Source organism: Panthera onca, chromosome B2 (assembly GCF_046562875.1).
Source record: "Panthera onca isolate mPanOnc1 chromosome B2, mPanOnc1 haplotype 2, whole genome shotgun sequence".
Taxonomy (NCBI): domain Eukaryota; kingdom Metazoa; phylum Chordata; class Mammalia; order Carnivora; family Felidae; genus Panthera; species Panthera onca.
The window spans coordinates 64,450,058-64,471,384 of NC_138343.1; the positions used below are offsets into that span (position 1 = coordinate 64,450,058).

At 36.8% G+C, this 21,327-nt stretch overlaps 1 long non-coding RNA gene and 1 pseudogene across 1 annotated transcript in view; both read left to right on the forward strand.

The window, feature by feature from the left end:
• The window catches only part of LOC144616394 (uncharacterized), a 397,874-nt gene that overhangs the window by 177,255 nt on the left and 199,292 nt on the right, over nt 1-21,327 (forward strand). The gene's annotated exons all lie outside the window — the stretch shown is intronic.
• On the forward strand, nt 2,422-3,962 carry LOC144616266 (large ribosomal subunit protein eL19 pseudogene; annotated as a pseudogene).

Below are 21,327 nucleotides of genomic sequence, written 5' to 3' on the forward strand. Positions count from 1 at the left end.
TCTGGATATAATTTCTAGCTCTGCGGTTTAGTGACTGTATTCACCTCTCTGAACATTGGTGTCCCCATGTGTGATTATATTCTTCGAGTGTGTCAGTTATCAATTTATTGTTTCTCAGTTCTATATGCATCCTTTAATACATGCTCTGTGATAAAGGAATTTTTTTTTTTTTAGCATTAAATTGGGGCCAATGTTAAATTTTCTTGACAGAGGGTACTAGAAGGACACCGAGGAGGAAGATGGTTTCTTAGGATTTCTAGTGTGGGCTGGGCAGATCTGCATTGTGGGTGTGAGGACATCTGGTGGAGCCTGCCCCAGTCACAGACCCAGAAATCCATTTCTCTGATTTTGCAGCTCTGCATGATGAAATCCTTTCTGCAGGCCTCTCAACATGGAACCCAGAGCTTTATGCAGCCTGTATGCAGCCACCAAGGGCAGAGCAATACATAATAGGTAGTGTTCCTTCAGATCTCCTGCATCCCTCACACCCTGAAGACCTCTGCCCTAGCCGGCACCAGACTCCCATTGCACACCCTGGCCAGTTGCTGAGAGCCTGCTTTCTGCCAGCACTCTGGAAGATGGTCTGCTGTTTGCCTGGCAACTCCAGACCTACTCCAGCTGGCCAAATTAGCAAACTGTTCTGCTGTCCTGTGACTAAACCACATCTTCTCCAACAAGGTCCAATCCTCCTTCAAGTTTGTCCTTCCTTGGGTACTCTCCCTCAGCTTTGGAATACTATACAGAGTTTCTTCTGATCTTACAGTTACTCTTTTATCTTAGTTTAATTATCCTTTATATTAACTTCCCCTGTTTAAACCACTGTGCTGTTTCTATCTCCTGATTGGACCCAGACTGCTACAACAGCAAGTTTATCATAAGGATTACATAAAACAACATTTGGCATATAAATGAGAGCAATTATAGCTAATCTTGTTTTTTTCTCCCTCTCTCCTTATAACACAAATTCAAAAGCATGTTTATAAGAATGTGTGTGTGTATATGTATGTGTATTTGAGATCTGGTGTGTATGTGTGAGACTGTTTACAAAATGCTGGCTGTGTTTCTCCTTATTCAGTTTTCTACTGTCAGTTATTAACAGAAATGTAGAATTTAGATTTGGAAGGCAGCTTTAAGATCATCTAGACCAACTGCACATAAAGAAATTGAGTAACAGGAAGGCTAATGTTCTTGTTCAAGGTCACACGTTTAGTTCTGGGTGAAACCTGAATTATAAGAAGTCATATATCCTGAGGACATGTCCAGCAGTTTTCTCTATAGCTGGAATTCACTCTCCATACGAGTTTAAAATACACAGTAATCTAGATGGCTGTATGAGTTTCCTGGGGCTGCCATAGCAAATCACCACAAGCTGGGTAGTTTAAAACAACAGAAATTTATTCTCTTACAGTTCTTCAGACCATAAGTTCAAACACTGTCAGGGCTCTGCTTTCTCTGGGTGTCTAGGAGAGAATTGTTTTTTGCCTCTTCCAAATTCTGGTGGCTGTCTGCATTCTTAGACTGTGGCTGCATCACTGATTCTGTCTTCAGATTGTCTTTTCCTCTATGTATTTATTTCTTCTCTTTGTGTCTCTTATAAGTACACTTGTTATTGGATTTAAGACCCACCTGCATAATCTAAAAGTATCTTCTCAAGATCCTTAATTACATTTGCAAAGACCCTTTTTCCAAAAAAGTTAATATCATAGCTTCTAGGGTTTGGGACATAGACATATCTTTTTTTGTGGCCACCATTTAGCCATCTGCAGTATATAGTTTTAAAATAAATTTAGATTCCTGAGGTGCCATAATATATTACTCCATTAGCTCAGTTAATAAACCCAGAAATGTTTTTCCAATAGTTATTTATTCCATAGACATATTACTTACCAAAGTTATTTGCTTAGGCTTTGTAATAACAGTCATGCTATGTGAACTTCACTTGGGAAACATTTAGTCTTTTCACTATTATGCATTACAGCCAAGTGTTTCATGTCACAACAGGCTGATCCTAATGCAAACTCATGTATGAGGGGGAGTAGGCAATGATGCAATGTCATATACCCTAACTTAATATTTTCCCCATGTAGTCAGGCAGGTGCTTCCTTCCACTAATATGTGAGGCTAGTTAAGATTTAGAGAATATGCTTGAATATCTGAGAGCTTGTGTGAGGTATTAGGATGTCTGAGAAGAATTGGGGTCAGGTATCACATGGACTAGTCTGTTAATATATTCTATAGACATTTAACTGCCAAATTCCTTCAGTGGTTCAAACATAACCCATTATTTCTCTGTACGTGTTAAACTGACAGGCTGTACATTTCTTCCTATATTCCATAGTTTTTCCCCTTTTTCTTCCTCTTATATCACATCATATTAATCCCATTTAGGTAGAAGTGTTTTTTAATATTCATTCAATTAAGTGAGGTTTATTTTGAGCATAATAATAGACACTGCTTGAGTATTAAGACTTTGTGCTCTGATTGTGAAAGAGAAAGACATGTTTCTCACATAGAAAAGTTGGTTAAAAGATATGTGTTATTTTCAGGAGAATACTTCTATTATTACTAATTAATTCTGGAATGTATATAGTTGGGAATGCAGGGAAACTACCCCTTCTCACCACGCAAACTGGATACAACTCTATAAAATTGTGTTCTCTGTTAGGTCATTTGTTCTATTTCTTACTGGTACTGGTAGTAATGAAGGGGTAAGATTTTGAAAAAAGAAATTATTGGTGGCTTCCCCATATGTTTGTGTTTATTATTTGAGGATATGTTGAGAATGATGACTTTTTCTAAGCCAATTTTGACTTTTAAGATACAAATTAAGCTGAATTGACTGAAAACCAAATTCTGATTATTGTATTTGTCAAACTAAATGTCAAAGCACAGAAAAATGTATCTTCTTTTCTTGTAACAGATAAAAACAAAAAATAAAACTAAACCATGCCTTCTAGAAAACAGAATTCTATACATGGAATATTTTTCATTTTTTTTCTTTCTGACACTTAGATGGCATTGAATATCACCAATTATTTCCATATATGTTTTCCAACAAGAAAAACCCAGAATCCCTTCTCCATGCACTTAGATTCAAAAGACCTCAATAAGGACAAAGCCATGAGTACTCGTTTTGACACACAAATGCCTTGAACATCTGCCCTCTTTCTGTCTAAAGGGCTCTCTTGAAATACAAAGCCCTTTTGCTTTCTGTTTGCCACTGTGGCTGCAGCCACCAGCATGCTCAGACTTCAGAAGAGGCTTGCTTTCAGTGTCTTCTGCTGTGACAAAATGGAGGTCTGGTTGGACCCCAATGAAACCAATGAAATCGCCAATGCCAACTCCTGTCAGCAGATCCAGAAACTGATCCAAGATGGGCTGATCATCTGGAAGACTGTGACTGCCCATTCCTGGGCTTGGTGCGAGAAAAATGCTTTGGCCCACCAGAAAGGCAGGCATATGCGCATTGGTTAGAGAAAAGGTACTGCCCAGGCTCCAATGCCTGAGAAGGTAACCTGATGAAGAGGATGAGAATTCTGCATTGAAAGATACTGTGAATCTAAGTTTAGATTGAGTAAACTCAATCTAATTGAAAGCTGCTTGAAAGATACTGTGAATCTAAGAAGATTGACTGTCACGTGTATCACAGTCTGTACTTGAAAATGAAGGGTAATGTGTTCACAAACAAGCAGATTCTCATGGAACACATCCACAAGCTGAAGGCAGACAAGGCTCACAAGAAGCTTCTGGCTGACCAGGCTGAGGCCTGCCTATCTAATACCTAGGAAGCATGGAAGCACAGTGAGGAGCAGCTCCAGGCCGAGGAGGAAATCATCAAGACTCTGTCGAAGGAGGAAGAGACCAAGAAATAAAACTCATTCTCTTTTGTCTCTACATAGTGGTCTCAGCAGTTACACAGATCAGTTATTCAATAAAACAAACATTTATCTGGGGAAAAAAAGAAAATAGACAAAGCCCTTTTAATTCTTATGATTTCAGGGGCTCCTGGGTGACTCAGTAAGTTAAGTGTCTGACTTCAGCTCAAGTCGTGATCTTGTGGTTCATGAGTTTGAGCCCTGTGTTGGGTTCTGTGCTGACAGCTCAGAGCCTGGAGCCTGCTTTGGATTTTGTGTCTTCCTCTCCCTCTGCCCCTCCCCTGCTCATTCTCTCTCTCTCTCTCTCTCTTAAAAATAAAGAAACATTAAAAAAAATTTAATTCTTATGATTTCAGATGGAAAATCCCTATCAGGATCTGTAAATACTTTTTTCCACAGGAAGATGTTGACAGACAACAGCAGTAGTAATCAGTGAAAGACTGAGTGGAACCTAGCAGGGAAAAGCTACTTATGTTTGAGAATCTGGAAGATTTCTTTGTCTTGCTATGTTCACAGTCCAATTGATGAATGGATCTCCAGGAATATGAGAAGGGGATGGGTCAGAAAATAGAGGTTCTCCAGCTTGACTAAAGGATACTATTTAGGTTTTCCAATACTGTATTCTCAGCCCCTTGCCTTCCCCTTGCCTTTGCCCCTTTTTTCCTATTCTATCCTGGCCATGATCCTTCCATAGCTCTTCTTCCACTGCACACTAGGAAAGTCTAAACATTCATTTATTTAACAAATATTAATTGGATTTAACTATGTGCTCTATACTATGTTAGATGATGGATATAGAATAATGAGTAAACAAAATGCTAGTTCACATGGAGCTTCTAATCTAGCAGTTAAGTTAGATTCTAAACTAATAGTTATGTGTTTCATGAAGTAAAGAATTTTTTTCCAGAATTTCAAAAGGCTGTTTCCTATTAGGGAAGATCTTTGGTAAGGTAGACAAGATTCCACAGCCAGGGCTGAGTATAGGAGGTAAGATATCAAGCAGAGTGGCAAAGTGGAGGGGGCAGAGCTGAAAAGGAAGCATAAAGACAGTAAAGGGACTGGGTGAAAGGAGAAATGTTATCGATGCTTAAAGTGAGAATTTTTAAAGAGATAGACAAATATCTGAAGTGGCTTTTTGGAAAGCTGGCTGCATGACAAACTATATAAATCCCCTGGGTCTTTAAATGTAAAGAAAATAAAAGTAGTTGTTTTTAAAATTCAAGTTTCTTATATTGGGATTTGCATTTGTGTTTGTGTTTCTGGGTAACAACATACGTTGAGTGCAGTAACTGAGAAAAATAGAAATTGTGGGCTAGAAGACTAGCCCACAAAAGGTAGAGTAAGAGGGCTGCCCCTTGTCCCCTCATCAACTCATCATCATCTCTCTCTACCTTTATCTCTGGAAAGTAAATGTGTAGAACTTTGTTAAGCAATTGAAGTTAAATTATTATCAGCTTAATATAGATTGTTATAACTCTTAGATGTATTATGAAAGTCTCATGGCAATCACAAAGCAAAACCTATAATAAATACAAAAGATAAAGACAAAAGAATTAAGGCTAACACTACAAAAGTAATCAATTCATAAAGAAAGACAGTAAGGGAGGAAGAAAGAAACAAAAGAACTATAAAACAATCAGAAAACAACAAAATTTCAACTGGAAGTCTTTACCTATCAATAATTACTCTAAATGTAAATGGTTTAAATTCTTCAACTAAAAGACATAAATGGCTGAATGCATTTAAAAATTCAACTATTTTCTGCCTGCAAGAGACTCACATAAGCTTTAAGGACACATATAGACTGAAAGTGAAGGGATTGAAAAAGGTATTCCATGCAAGTGGAAACCAAAAGAAAGCAAGGGTAGCTATGCCTATATCAAATAAAATTGACTTTAAGTCAAAACCTCTAACAAGAGACAAACAAGGTTATTGTATAATGATAAAGGAGTCAGTTCATCAAGAGGCTATAACAGTTTAAATATATATGCACCCAATATTAGAGCACATAAACATATTCAACAATTATTAACAAATCTGAAGGCAGAAATAGATAGCAGTGCAACAATAGTGGGGGACATCAATACCCCATTTCAACAGTGGATAGATTATCCAGATAGAAAATCAATAAAGAAATAATGGACTTGAGTGGCACCTGAGTGGCTCAGTCAGTTGAGTGTCCAACTTAGGTTCAGGTCATGATTTAACAGTTTGTGAGTTTGAGCCCCATGTCGGGCTCTGTGCTGACAGCTTGAAGACTGGAGCCTGCAGCCTGCTTCTGATTCTGTGTCTCCCTCTCTCTGCCCCTCCCCCATTTGTTCTCTGTCTGTATCTCTCTCAAAATAAATAAAATGTAAAAAAATTTTTTTTAAATAAATAATGGACTTAAACTATACTTTAGACCAAATATACCTAACAGACATATACAAAATATTCTACCCAACAAGCACCAGAATACATATTTTTCTCAAGTATACATGGAACATTCTCTATGAGAGATCATTTGTTAGGCTTTCATAAAACAGTTCTTAACAAATTTAAGAACACTAAAATCATATCAAGTGTCTTTTCTGACCACAAACTAGAAATCAATATTGGAGGAAAGCTGAAAAATTCATAAATATGTGGAAATTGAACAATATGTTTCAACTGAACAACAACTGAACAACTAATGGGTCAAAGAAGAAATAAAAATAATCTTGAGACAAATGAAAAACAACTAATGGGATGCAGCAAAAGCAGTTCTAAGAGGGGAGTTTATAGCAAAATGTACCTACATTAAAAAAAGAAGAGAGGAGGAAGCCAAGATGGCAGAACAGCATGGAAGTTTTTGTGTGTCTCGTGTCCAAGAAATACAGCCAGACCAACACTAAACCATCCTGCACACCTAGAAAGCTGATCTGAGGATTAACACAACAATCTGCACAACCTGAACCACAGAATTCAGCAGGTACACAGCGCAGAGAGGTGAACTTGGGGAGAGAGAAGCCACAGAGGGCAGGGAGCTGCTTTTGCGGGCAGAGAGAGGACGGAGATGGAGGGAAAATATGGGAGAACATCCCCCCCCAAAAGCAGCTGGAGAGAGAAAGTGGAAAATTGGAAACAGCCACAGGGACTGAACTAAAAAGGGAGAAAGGATAAAAGAGAAAGGAGAGGGTTTAAATTCCATTAAGACTGTAAACAGAGGGAGCACAGAGTCTGCAACTCTGCAGCTCAATACATGGTGGTGCTCTGGTGGGAAGGGTAAATTCCCAGGAGCAGAGTGGGCTCCAGGAGGTTCTCGGACCACACGGGGAGAAGTGGTTCCACTGCTGGAAGGACATTTGGTAGAGGCTGTGAGGCCACCTGGGCCCAGCAGACCCCAGAGAATGGCCACACTTGCTGGTGCTGGAAGAAGGTCATTAAGGGTGAAGGCTGGTGCCAGATGTGTGTTGTGATTTTCCATAATCTCTGAAACACTGCTGCTACACTATCTCACAAACTTTTCTGGGGTGGGCTGGCACCTGGCCGCAGTCTCTGGGCATTGGCAGCAGCACGGTCCCGTGAACATTCCTGGGTGCTGCTGGCATTCGGCAATTGCTTAGTAAGACCCTCTGCAGAGGGGTGGAATGGGTCAAAGCCGCAGTCCCTCAGAAGTAAGGGGCTGGGGAAAACAGCTGCATCTGAGACAAAACTCAGGAGAGAGGTACTACCTGGGACTTGGTCACAGACAGTGTAAAAGCAGGGAGTGGAGGAAAGCTGAAGACAAAGGGAGGGTGCATGATTGCTGATCAGGGAGAACAGAGTTCTGATACTAGAGACTGGGTAGCCAGGTGACACCATTTTCACTGCTTCTGTGCATGCGCATATGCACCTACAACCCCCACAACAATCCACCCCAGCAGTCTAGCAGCGCCATCTAGTGGAGAATGGAAACTTTACACTAAGCCCCACCCAACTGGGCCAACCGCACTCTTCAAGAACAGAAGTCTCACCGCCTGCTTATATGGACTATAAAGTCCTTCATATCTGACATCTAGGGGAAAATGAAGTAATTTCAGTCATATTTCAGTCTGCTAACATGTCCATCTATTCAATTTTCTTTCTTTTTTTTCTCTTTTTCATTTCTTTTTCTTAAATATAGAAAGAGAAAAATTCGTTTTTATTTTTAATTTTTATTAAAATATTTTTCTTTAGTTTTTTCTACCATACTCTTTACTTTTGTGTACATTTTTTTCAAATTCTATTTTACTTCCATCACTTCATTTCAGTCTACTTCAGTGTAATCATTTTTTCAAATTTTCAAACAATTTCCTCTTTCCTCCTTTTTTCTCTAATCTATCAAGCCACTTTGAAAACCCAGACCAAAACACACCTAGGATCTAGCAAAATTTATTCGATTTTGTGTGTGTGTGTGTTTACCTTTCTAATTTTAATATTTTTTTATTTTAATTTTTTAATTTTAATTTTTTCTACTTCATTAATTCCTTTTGTCCCTTCAAAATGACGAAACAAAGGACTTCACCCCAAAAGAAAGAGCAGGAAGAAATGACAGCCAGGGACTTAACCAACACGGATACAAGCAAGATGTCTGAACCAGAATTTAGAATCACGATAATAAGAATACTAGCTGGAGTCAAAAATAGATTAGAATCCCTTTCTGCGGAGATAAAAAAAGTAAAAACTAGTCAGAATGAAATTTAAAAAATGCTATAACTGAGCTGCAATCTCAAATGGATGCAACGGCGGCAAGGATGGATCAGGCAGAACAGAGAATCAGCAATATAGAGGACAAACTTATGGAGACTAATGAAGCAGAATAAAAGATGAAGATTAAGGCAAAAGAGCATGATTTAAGAATTAGAGAAATCAGTGACTCATTAAAAAAGGAACAACATCAGAATCCTAGGGGTCCCAGAAGAGGAAGAGAGGAAAAGGGGTAGAAGGGTTATGTGAGCAAATCATACTGGAAAACTTGCTTAACCTGGGGAAAGACAGAGACATCAAAATCCAGGAGGCACAGAGGACTCTCATAGGATGCAACAAAAACTGACCATAGTCAATTTCACAAAATACTCAGGCAAGGAGAGAAAAGGGAAAGGAAGTCCTTAAGGGACTTAAGGGAAAAAAAGTCCTTAACCTACAAGGGAAGACAGATCAGGTTTGCAGCAGACCCATCCACAGAAACCTGGCAGGCCAGAAAGGAGAGGCAGGATATATTCAATGTGCTGAATCAGAAAAATGTGCAGCAAAGAATTCTTTATCCATCAAAGCTGTCATTCAAAATGGAAGGAAAGATAAAAAGTCTCCCAAACAAAAATTAAAGGAGTTTGTGACCACTAAACCAGCCCTGCAAGAAATGTTAAGGGGGACTCTCTGAGAGGAGAAAAGATGAAAATATAAATACATACATACATACATACATACCAAAAGCAACAAAGACTAGGACCAGAGAACACCACCACAAACTCCAACTCTACAAGCAACATAATGGCAATAAATTCATATCTTTCCATACTCACTCTAAACGTCAATGGACTCAATGCTCCAATCAAAAGATATAGGGTAACAGAATGGATAAGAAAACAAGATCCATATATATGCTGTTTATAAGAGACCCACTTTAGACCTAAAGACACCTTCAGATTGAAAGTAAGGGGATGAAGAACCATCATGCTAATGGTGAATAAAAGAAAGCCAGAGTAGCCATACTTATATCAGGCAATCTAGACTTTAAAATAAAGACTGTATCAAGAGATGAAGAAGGGCATTATATCATAATCAAGTGGTCTATCCACCAAGAAGACCTAACAATTGCAAACACTTATGCGTCAAATGTGGAAGCACCCAAATATATAAATCAATTAATCACAAACATAAAGAAACTCATCGATAGTAATACCATAATAGTAGGAGACTTCGACACCCCACTCACAGAAATGGACAGATCATCTAATCAAAAAATCAACAAGGAAACAATGGCTTTGAGAGACCATACTGGACCAGATGAACTTAACAGATACATTCAGAACATTTCATCCTAAAGCAGCGGAATATACATTCTTCTCCAGTGCACATGGAATGTTCTCCAGAATGGACCATATACTGGGACACAAATCAGCCCTAAATAAGTACAAAAAGATCGAGATCATACTGTGCATATTTTCAAACCACAACACTATGAAACTCGAAATCAACCACAAGAAAAAATTTGGAAAGGTAACAAATACTTGGAGACTGAAGAACATCCTACTAAAGAATGAATGGGCTAACCAAGCAGTTAAAGAGGAAATTAAAAAGTATATGGAAGTCAATGAAAATGATAACACCACAACCCAAAACCTCTGGGATGCAGCAAAGGCAGTCATAAGAGGAAAGTATATAGCAATCCAGGCCTTCCTAAAGAAGGAAGAAAGATCTCAGATACACAACCTAACCTTATGCCTTAAGGAGCTGGAAAAAGAACAGCAAATAAAACCCAAAACCAGCAGAAGACAGGAAATAATAAAGTTTAGAGCAGAAATTAATGCTATCAAAACCAAAAAAACAGTAGAACAGATCAATGAAACCAGAAGTTGGTTCTTTGCAGGAATTAACAAAATTGATAAAGCGCTAGCCAGCTTGATCAAAAAGAAAAAGGAAAGGACCCAGATAAATAAAATCAAGAATGAAAGAGGAGAGATCACAACCAACACAGCCAAAATAAAAATAAGAGAATTTTATGAGCAATTATATGCCAATAAAATGGGCAATCTGGAAGAAACGGACTAATTCCTAGAAACATACACACTACTAAAACTGAAACAGGAAGAAATAGAAAGTTTGAACAGACCCATAACCAGTAAGGAAATGTAATTAGTAATCAAAAATCTCCCAAAAATTTGGGAGTCCAGAGTCCAGATGGCTTTCCAGGGGAATTCTACTAAACATTTAAGGAAGAGTGAACACATATTCTCTTGAAGCTGTTCCAAAAAAATAGAAATGGAAGGAAACTTCCAAACTCTTTCTATGAAGCCAGCATTACCTTGATTCCAAAACCAGACAGAGACCCCACTAAAAAGGAGAACTATAGACCAATTTCCCTGATGAACATGGAGGCAAAAATCCTCAACAAGATATTAGCCAACCAGATCCAACAATACAGTAAAAAAATTATTCACCATGACCAAGTGGGATTTATACCTGGGATTCAGGGCTGGTTCAGTATCTGCAAAACAATTAACGTGATTCATCACATCAATAAAAAAAGGAAAAGAACCACATGATCCTCTCAATAGATGCAGAGAAAGCATTTGACAAAATACAGCATCCTTTCTTGACAAAAACCCTCAAGAAAGTAGGGATAGAAGGATCATACCTCGAGATCATAAAAGCCATATATGAACAACCCAATGCTAATATCATCCTCAATGGGGAAAAACTGAGAGCTTTCCTCCTAAGGTCAGGAACAAGACAGGGATGTCCACTCTTGCCACTGTTATTCAACATAGTATTGGAATTCTTAGCCTCTGCAGTCAGACAACACAAAGAAATAAAAGGCATCCAAATCAGTCAGTAGGAGGTCAAACTTTCACTCTTTGCAGATGACATGATACTCTATATGGAAAACCTAAAAGATTCCACCAAAAAACTGCTAGAATTGATTCATGAATTCAGCAAAGTGACAGGATATAAAATCAATGCACAGAAATCGGTTGCATTCCTATACACCAACAATGAAGCAACAGAGAGAGAAATCAAGGAATTGATCCCATTTACAGTTGCACAAAAAACCATAAAATACCTAGGAATAAATCTAAGCAAAGAGGTGAAAAATCTATACACTGAAAACTATAGAAAGCTTATGAAAGAAATTGAAGAAGACGCCAAAAAAATGGAAAAAGATTCCATCCTCCTGGATAGGAAGAACAAATATTGTTAAGATGTCGATACTACCCAAAGCAATCTACATATTCAATGCAATCCCTATCAAAGTAACACCAGCATTCTTCACAGAGCTAGAACAAATAATCCTAAATTTTGTATGGAACCAGAAAAGACCCTGAATAGCCAAAGCAATCTTGAAAAAGAAAACCAAAGCAGGAGGCATCACAATGCCAGACTTCAAGGTATACTACAAAGCTGTAATCATCAAGACAGTATGGTACTGGCACAAGAACAGACAGTCAGATCAATGGTACAGAATAGAGAACCCAGAAATGGACTCACAAACGTATGGCCAACTAATCTTTGACAAAGCAGGAAAGAATATCCAATGGAATAAAGACAGTCTCTTCAGCAAGTGGTGCTGGGAAAACTGGACAGCGACATGCAGAAGAATGAACCTGGACCACTTTCTTACAGCATACACAAAAGTAAACTCAAAATGGATGAAAGACCTAAATGTAAGACAGGAAGCCTTCAAAATCCTTGAGGAGAAAGCTGGAAAAAACCTCTTTGATTTTCACTGATGCAACTTCTTACTAAACACGTCTCCAGAGGCAATGAAAACAAAAGCAAAAATGAACTACTGGGATCTCATCAAAATAAAAAACTTCTGCACAACAAAGGAAACAATCAGCAAAACTAAAAGGCAACCAACGGAATGGGATAAGGTATTTGCAAACAATATATCAGATAAAGGGCTAGTATCCAAAATCTATAAAGAACTTATCAAACTCAAAACTCTAAAAACAAATAATCCAGTGAAGAAATGGGCAAAAGACATGAATAGACACTTTTCCAAAGGAGACATTCAGATGGCCAACAGACACATGAAAAAATGCTCAGCATCACTCATCAGGGAGATACAAATCAAAACCACAATGAGACCCACCTTACACCTGTCAGAATGGCTAACATTAACAACTCAGGCAACAATAGATGTTGGCAAGGATGTGGAGAAAGAGGATCTCTTTTGCATTGTTGGTGTGAATGGAAGCTGGTGCAGCCACTCTGGAAAACAGTGTGGATGTTCCTCAAAAAACTAAAAATAGAACTACCCTACGACCCAGCAATTGCACCACTAGGTATTTATCCAAGGGATACAGGTATGCTGTTTCGAATGGGCACATGCACCCCAATGTTTATAGCAGCACTATCAACAATGGCCAAAGTATGGAAAGAGCCCAAATGTCCATCAATGGATGAATGGATAAAGAAGATGTGGTGTATATATATATATATATATATATATATATATATATATATATATGTTGTGTGTGTATATATATATATATATACACACCATATATATATATATATATATATATATATATATATATATATATATATATATAATGGAGTATTACTTGGCAATCAAAAAGAATGAAATCTTGCCATTTGCAACTACGTGGATGGAACTGGAGGGTATTATGCTAAGTGAAATTAGTCACTCAGTGAAAGAAAAATATCATATTACTTCACTCATAAGAGGACTTTAAGAGACAAAATAGATGAACATAATGGAAGGGAAACAAAAATAGTATAAAAACGGGGAGGGGAACAAAACATAAGAGACTCTTAAATATGGAGAACAAACAGAGGGTTACTGGAGGGGGTGTTGGAGGGGGAATGGGCTAAATGGGTAAGGGGCATTAAGGAATCTACTCCTGAAATCATTGGTGCACTATATGCTAATTTCGATGTAAATTAAAAAAAATAAAATTAAAAAAAGAAGAGAAAAAACACTATTCCAAAACTAAAAATAAGCAAGCCACATAAGTTACCACTATATATCCATTAGGATGCTAATAATAATAATAATAATAATAATAATGAATAATAATAATAATAAATGTAAAATAACAAGTGTTGGAGGATATGTGGAAAAATTAGAATCTTCTGCTAGTGGGAATGTAAAATGGAGCAGCTTCTGTGGAAAACAGTTTGGCAGTTCCTCAAAAAATTAAGCACAGAATTAGCAGCATTATTCATAATAGCCCCAAAGTGGAAATCACCCAAAGGTCCATCGTCTGATGGACACATAAGTAAAATATGATATATCCTTACAATGGAAAGTTATTCAGCCATAAAAAGGAATAAGTACTGATGCATGCTATAACATGGGTGAACTTTGAAAACATGCCACATTACAGAAGCAAGCCACATAAGTTCACAAAATTGTATTATTCCATTTATATGAAATATACAGAATAGGAAAATCCACAGAGACAGAAAGTACATTAGTTGTTGCCAAGGGATGGGAGAAGTGAGGGCAAAATTGAGACTAACTGCTAATATCACAGAGTTTCTTTTTGGGGAGATGGAAATGTTCTGCAATTAGTGGTGATTGTTGTTTAACATGGTGAATATACTAAAACCCACTTCAATGTACACTGTAAAATGGTGAATTTTTTGGTATTTTATGGAATATGAAATTTTGTAATGTTTGTATGTGAATTTACAGGAGGATTATAGTTCAAGAAAACAAAAACTTTTTATGTGTTAAAAAAAAAGAAGAACCTCAAATAAACAACCCAACCTTATACATTAAGGAACCAGGAAAAGAACAGACTAAGACTAAAGTTAGCAGAAGGAATGAAATAATAAATATTAGAGCAGAAATAAATATAAGCTAGAAAGACAATAGGAAAGATCAATGAAACTAAGTCTTATTTTTTGAAAAGATAATTAAAATTGACAAAACTTTTGCTAGACTAAGAAAAAAGATGATTCAAAATTATAAATGAAAGTTTATAACTGATATCACAGAAGTACAAAGAATCATAAGAGACTACTATGAATAATTATATGCCAACAAATTAGATAACATAAATGTATAAAGTCCTAGAAACATACAACTTAGCAAGACTAATCATGTATAGAAAATCTGAACAGACGTCTAATGAGCAAAGAGATTGAATCAGTAACCAAAAATCTCTCAGTAAATAAAAACACAAGACCAGAGAGCTTCACTGGTTAATTCTACCAAACATTTAAAGAATAATTACTACCAACCCTTCTCAAACTGTTCCAAAAAACTGAAGATAATTAAATTAAATCCCTGTTACTGAAGTTAGGTATGGAAACCATAAGAAAAGAAAATTACAGTCCAATATCCCTGTTGAACATAGATGCAAAAATCCTCAACAAAATACTAGCAAACCAAATTCAAGAGCACATTTAAAAGGATCACACACCATGATCAAGTGGGATTTATCCCTGGGATGCAAGGATGGTTCAACATATGCAAATAAATAAATATAATATACCACATTAACAGAATGAAGGATAAAAATGAGTCATTTTAATGGATGTAGAAAAAATCATTTGATAAAATTCAATACCCTTTAATTTAAAAACTCTCAACATCTTAGGTATTGAAGGAATATACCTCAAGATAATCAAGGCCATATATGACAGGTACACAGCTAACATCATACTGAATGGTAAAAAGTTAATATCAGGAAAAAGACAAAGATGCCCATTCTCTCTGTCTCTACCTCTACCTCTACTAGAAGTCCTAGCCAGAGAACTTAGGGAAAAAAATAATAAATTAAACGAAAGACATCCAAGTTGGAAAGGAAGAAGTAAACCATGTTTGTTTGCAGATGACATGATCTTATATATAGAAAACCCTAAAGGCTTCAGTGTTACAACCAATAAACAAATTCAGTAAAGTTTCAGGATACAAAATCAACATACACAAATCAGTCGTGTTTCTATACTCTAACAATAAACTGTCTGAAAGAGAAATTAAGAAAGTAATCCCATTTACAATAGCGTCAAAAACAATAAAATGTTTAGGAATACACTTAATTAAGGAAGTTAAAGACCTGAAAACTTTAAGGCATTGATGAAAGAAATTGAAGAAGACACAAGTAAATAGATAGCTCATGTTGTTAGATTGCAAAAAATAATATTGTTGAAATGTCCATACTACCCAAGGATATATAATGCAATCACTATCAAAAATTCAATGGTCTTTTCCCCAGAAACAGAAAAAAAAAAAACTATCCTAAAATTTGTAGGTATACAACCACAAAAGATCCTGAGTAGCCAAAGCAATCTTGAGAAAGAACGAAACTGGAGCATCACACTTCTTGATTTCAAACTCTATTACAAAGCTATGGTAATAAAAACAGCATAGTGCTGGCATAAAAACAAGCACATAAACCAGTGGAACAGAATAAACCCATGCACGCACAGTCAATTAATATTTGACAAAGGCACCAAGAATACACAGTGGAAAAAGATGGTCTCTTCAATAAAACTGGGTATCCACATACAGAAAACTGAAACTGGACCACTATCTTATACCACTCACAAAAATTAACTACAAATGTGTTCAACACAAGACCTGAAACTGTAAAACTCCTAGAAGATAGCATAGGTGGTAAGATGCTTGACATTTAGTCTTAGCAGTGATTTAGTGAATCAGACACCAGAAGCATAGGTGACAAAGGCCAAAATAAACAAGTGGGTTTACCTCAAAGTATAGAGTTTCTGCATAGCAAAGGAAACAATCAACTAATTGAAAAGGCAACCTGTAGAATGGGAGAAAATATCCAAACCATATATCTGATAAAGGGTTGATGTCCAAAATATATTTTTAAAAAACTCATAAAACTCATTAGCAAAAAAGCAAATAATAACAATTGCAAAATAAACAAAGGACCTGAATAGACATTTTTCGAAAGAAGACATAAAAGTGGCCAATAGCTACAGCTCAACATCACTAACCATCAGGGAAATTGAAATAAAAACCACAATGAGATATTACCTCATACCATTAGGAAAGCTATTATCAAAAGACAAGAGCTAACAAAAGTTGGTGAGGATGTAAAGAAAAGGGAACCCTTGTGCATTGTTGGTGGGAACATAAATTGGTGCAGCCACAATGGAAAACAGTATGGAGTTTCCTCAAAAAACTAAAACTAGAGGTACCATATGATCCAGCCATCCCGTTCTTGGGTATATTTCCAAAGAAAATGAAATCAGTATCTCAAAGAGATATCTGCACTACCATGTTCATTGCAGCATTATTCCCAATAGCCAACATATAGAAACAACCTAAATGTCTTTTGACAAATAAATGGATAAAAAATGTTGGCTCATGTGTGCACATGCATGCACGCGGGCACGCATACACACACACACAGGAATATTATTCAGCTATAAAATGGAAGAAATTCTGCCATTTGTGACAACATGGATGAATCTGGATGGCATTATTCTAAGTGAAATAAACCGGACAGAGAAAGACAAATACTCTATGCTATCACCTACATGTGGCATCTTAAAAAAAAAAAAAGCTGATTTCTTAGTAATAGAAAATAAATAGAATGGTGGTGCCAGGGACAGGAGGAAGGGAAAAATGAGGAGATATAGATTAAAGAGTATGAACTTTGAAACTTTCAGTTCAAAAAATAAGTTCTGAGAATCTAATGTACAGCATGGTGACTATGGTTAATAATATGGTATTGTATACTTGGAAGTTGCTGAGAGTAGATCTTAAGTGTTCTTACAACACACATCACAAAATGTTAATTGACAGTGTGGAGTGATGGATGTGTTAATCATCTTGATCCTGGTAATTATTTCTCAATACATATATATATCAAATTATCACATTGTATGCTTTAAATATATATGATTCCATTTGTCAATTATTCCTCAATAAAATTCGAATAGAAACAAAATAAATACAATATATGTGCAAAAATGTTAAAGCAGCTTATGTTATTTGATGTTTGTAGTGGGATGGGTTTACATAATCAGAGAGGCAAACAAATATTTGTTTAAAGATTTTCATTATAGTATTCAAACTAGTGAGAAATAAGAAACTCTAAAGTCCCAAACATAGGGTATTAGTTTAATAAATAATGCAATATATGCATTATTTGTTAATTCTGCATAAAAATGTTCTGAAAAATATTTAGGAAACAGAAATGTTTACTCTAAAGGCTTAAAAGTGTTTAGAGCAGTACACAGAATTTTATGTGTTATGTATTATTCCAATCTTATATTTATAAAAATTATTGATCCTCAAAAAGTTTTGAAAAAGTAAAAGGAAATATAATAAAATTTTAACATCTGGAGTGAGTGGAATTAGGAGTGTTATTTCTTTACATGCTATTTAATTTTAATATTTTAAAAATCATATGCATTATTTGAATAATCAGGAACAAATAATAAATGTTACAAACACTATTCAGTTATAATAACAACACTCAGAAAAACCTGGTTGGCCTTATTAATACAGCATATCAGGAGCTATTACATTGCAGGTGTTTTTGGTTATGTCAATGTCAATACCTCACTGTTATCATTCTTCCACTGTTTTTTTCTTTCTGCTGCTATCCTTCTACCCCCTATTTATTTGGTGGTCTTTTTTTTTTGGCATTTAAAAATATATATAACTCATTTCTTCAATTGTGTTATTTTGACAATACATAAATTGTCATTTTCTTCTTCTCTTGACTTTGTTGCCTTTGTTTTAAGCTTTTCATTTATTCACTTTAGAGCATGTGTCTTTTTTGTTTGTTTGTTTTGGGGGGGAGGATGTGGAAGAGCTCTGGCTTCATATAGTAATTCAGAAATCTAAGCATAGAGAATATAAGCCCGAGCTATTTACTGTATACTTTATGTTTAAGTAATTCTTTTAAGTTTTGTAACTAGGAGACATTTTGGATCCAACTAATTTATTCTTGTTTTTGTGTCTTGCATTCAAAAATGAATAAGTTTGGGTTTGGAGGGGCTAAGTAATTAATTAGCCTGGAGTCTGAGACTTTGTTAACTGCTAAGATGATTACTATTACAGTGTACTATATAACATGCTCCTGGTCTTCCTTCATCTGCAACTTCCCTTCTTAACCAATAAAAATGGTGTTAATTTTTAGTTCCCTAATAGAAAACACGTTATGATGCCATGAAGTCTCTTTGCAAGATGAGAGGATTATCATTCAACAGGCAAAATCTGAAAACAGACATATGTAATATCAGAACCAAATGCTAGAATGTAGGTTATATTTAGCATCAGCAACAAATTTATTGATGCTGATTATTTTAAAGCCAAACAAATTATATAAGGGTTTCTACTGTGATTGTGTCTATTTGAATATGAACCCCTCCTTTTCCTACCCACCTCTCAAAGCTGCCCCATCTAGCCTGTTGAACAAGCCAGAAATCGGATATTCTTCCCCTCCCTCTCCTTCACCCTTTTTATCCAGTCCACCACAAGGCACTAACAGTGTTAACTCCCAGTGATCTCTTGAATCCACTCACTTCTCTGCCTCCACCATCACTGCCCATCCTCCCACCAGTTCCAGCCGTGTCATCTCCTAGGGGCTCCTGCAGAACCTCCAGACATCCACCTTCACACCCAAGATGGTTTTTGGGAAATGCAGATCCCATCACTAGACTCTGCTGCCAACAAATTCAGTGGCTTCCTTTGCTCTAAGGGTAAGGGGAAAATATTTAACATGGTCCTCAAGGCCTGCTCTGTTCATTTTTGTCTCATTCTGTCCTTGCTCTTGCCAGCGTTCAGGTTTCCAGTCCCTGGTACTCACTGTGTCCCCCTCGCCTCCGGGGTTGGGCATATGTTGTTTTCTCTCCCCAGGGTACATTTTCCGCACCCTTTTCCTCTAAGGGACTCCTACTCAGTCTTCAGATCTTTGTGTAATCTTTGCTTCCATCCTGCCATGGGAAAAAATATCACTATTATATGCTGTTATAGTTCTTTGCCCCTTGCCTTCCCAGTGGGCTCACTATTGCCATTTTCCATGTATTTGTGAGCTAATTTGATTAATGTCTTGTTTCTATTCAACTGCAGGCCCTAGTTTTGCTCCTAGCATATGGAAGATGCTCAGTAACCTTTGGTGGAATGAATAAATCAATGAATGTGTATCTAGTATGCCACAAGAAGTACATTTATATTAGCCACATTTGCTTCTCCTGTTGCTTCATTTTTAGGAAGGGGTGACTTCCATATAAGCAGATATTTATCCTTTAACTTCAGGGAGAAAATCACACAACCCCGTGGTCTCTTGAATCCCAAGATATGCACTATCCAAGCTCAGTTGGGTACTGAGTGACATTTAGCGATCCTTAGCACACGCTTGTGCAGCATCCTCTCCTGTTCCCCACAGCTGCTCATCCACCTTGTTCTCTTTAGCTTGACAACTATGCCCACATGGCTTTCATCATTCTCAGCTGCAGGTATCTCCCTGGAGAAAAGTGACTCTATCAAGTTTTAAATCCCTCCCTAGACACACATATGCACTTGTTCCTCTCTTTATGTCCTTCCTTCCTGTCCAATACTAGTCTGTGCACTTGTGTTCTAAAGCCCACACCCTCTCATTCCCTGAGGGCCTCCCTGGATCAATTTATTAGTCTTCTTCTATTATTTTCATCTCCTCTTCCACTGGCTTTAATCCTCCAATATACACATTTTATAAATGCAGATGTCACAAACAAAATGTAATACATAAATATATCATAACAAAACCAGAAACTCCTTTTTGTAAAATGTGAGAAAATTAGATGCACCTTATTTTAAAAGTCTGAACATTTGAATTTTGCTAAGAGCATCTACACCAGTAGTGCCAGTAATATTTTCTCTCTCCTTAACCCTCCAGCTTCTCTTCCCCACTCTGTATTCTTAGCCATTACCTTTATTTACTATTTCACAAAGAAAAATAGAAGCCAACAAAAGAAAACTTAGAGAAATTCTGCACTGTTGACCTATCAGTCTATATACTCTGCCTACTTCCCAGTAAAGAACTTCCCTGCTCCTATTTAAGGCCAGTGCCCCTAACTTGTGCAAAAGATCCTATCTTTGCTTTCTTCAAGGACATAATTATTTTCTGAATAATCGATTTTTTTCATTTTTTGTTTATTCATATATTTGGCAGTATCTCCCATCTTAAAGAAAACAACAGTAAACTCTCTTAATTGCCTGGAACTAGCTCTTGCTGAGGGCATTGCTGACCTATGCATTGCTAAATTCAATGTTCACTTCTCAGCCATTCACACCATTGAATTATGAGTAGCATTTGACAGAGTTGATCACTTCCTCCTCCTTAAAAATATCTTCTTCACTTTCTTTCCAACACACTGCTTTTTGAGTTTCTCTCTTACCTCTATTCATAGACTCCAGTGTGGATTCCTTCTCATCCCCCCAAACTCTCAATACCGTGGTGCCCTGTGGCTCCATTCGTGTATTTCTTTTCTTTACCACCTACCCTTGCACTAGTTGGCCTCATCTAGCACTCTGGCTGAGGATAGCATCTGTATGCCAGTGACTTCTAATTTTACATCTCCCCTGAAGTTCAGGTTTGGGCATTCTATGACATACATAATTAGTAACTACACTTGGATGTCTAAGAGCAATCCCAAACTGTATATAGTAAAAGCCAAATCCTTGATTCCAGACCTCCCTTCTTAAACCTGTTTCTCCTCCAGTACTCATTTTTGCAAAAAGCAATTCCGTTCTTCTCGTTGTTCAGGCCTAAAGCCTTAGAGCTTTTCTTGACTATTTTTTTTTTTATCA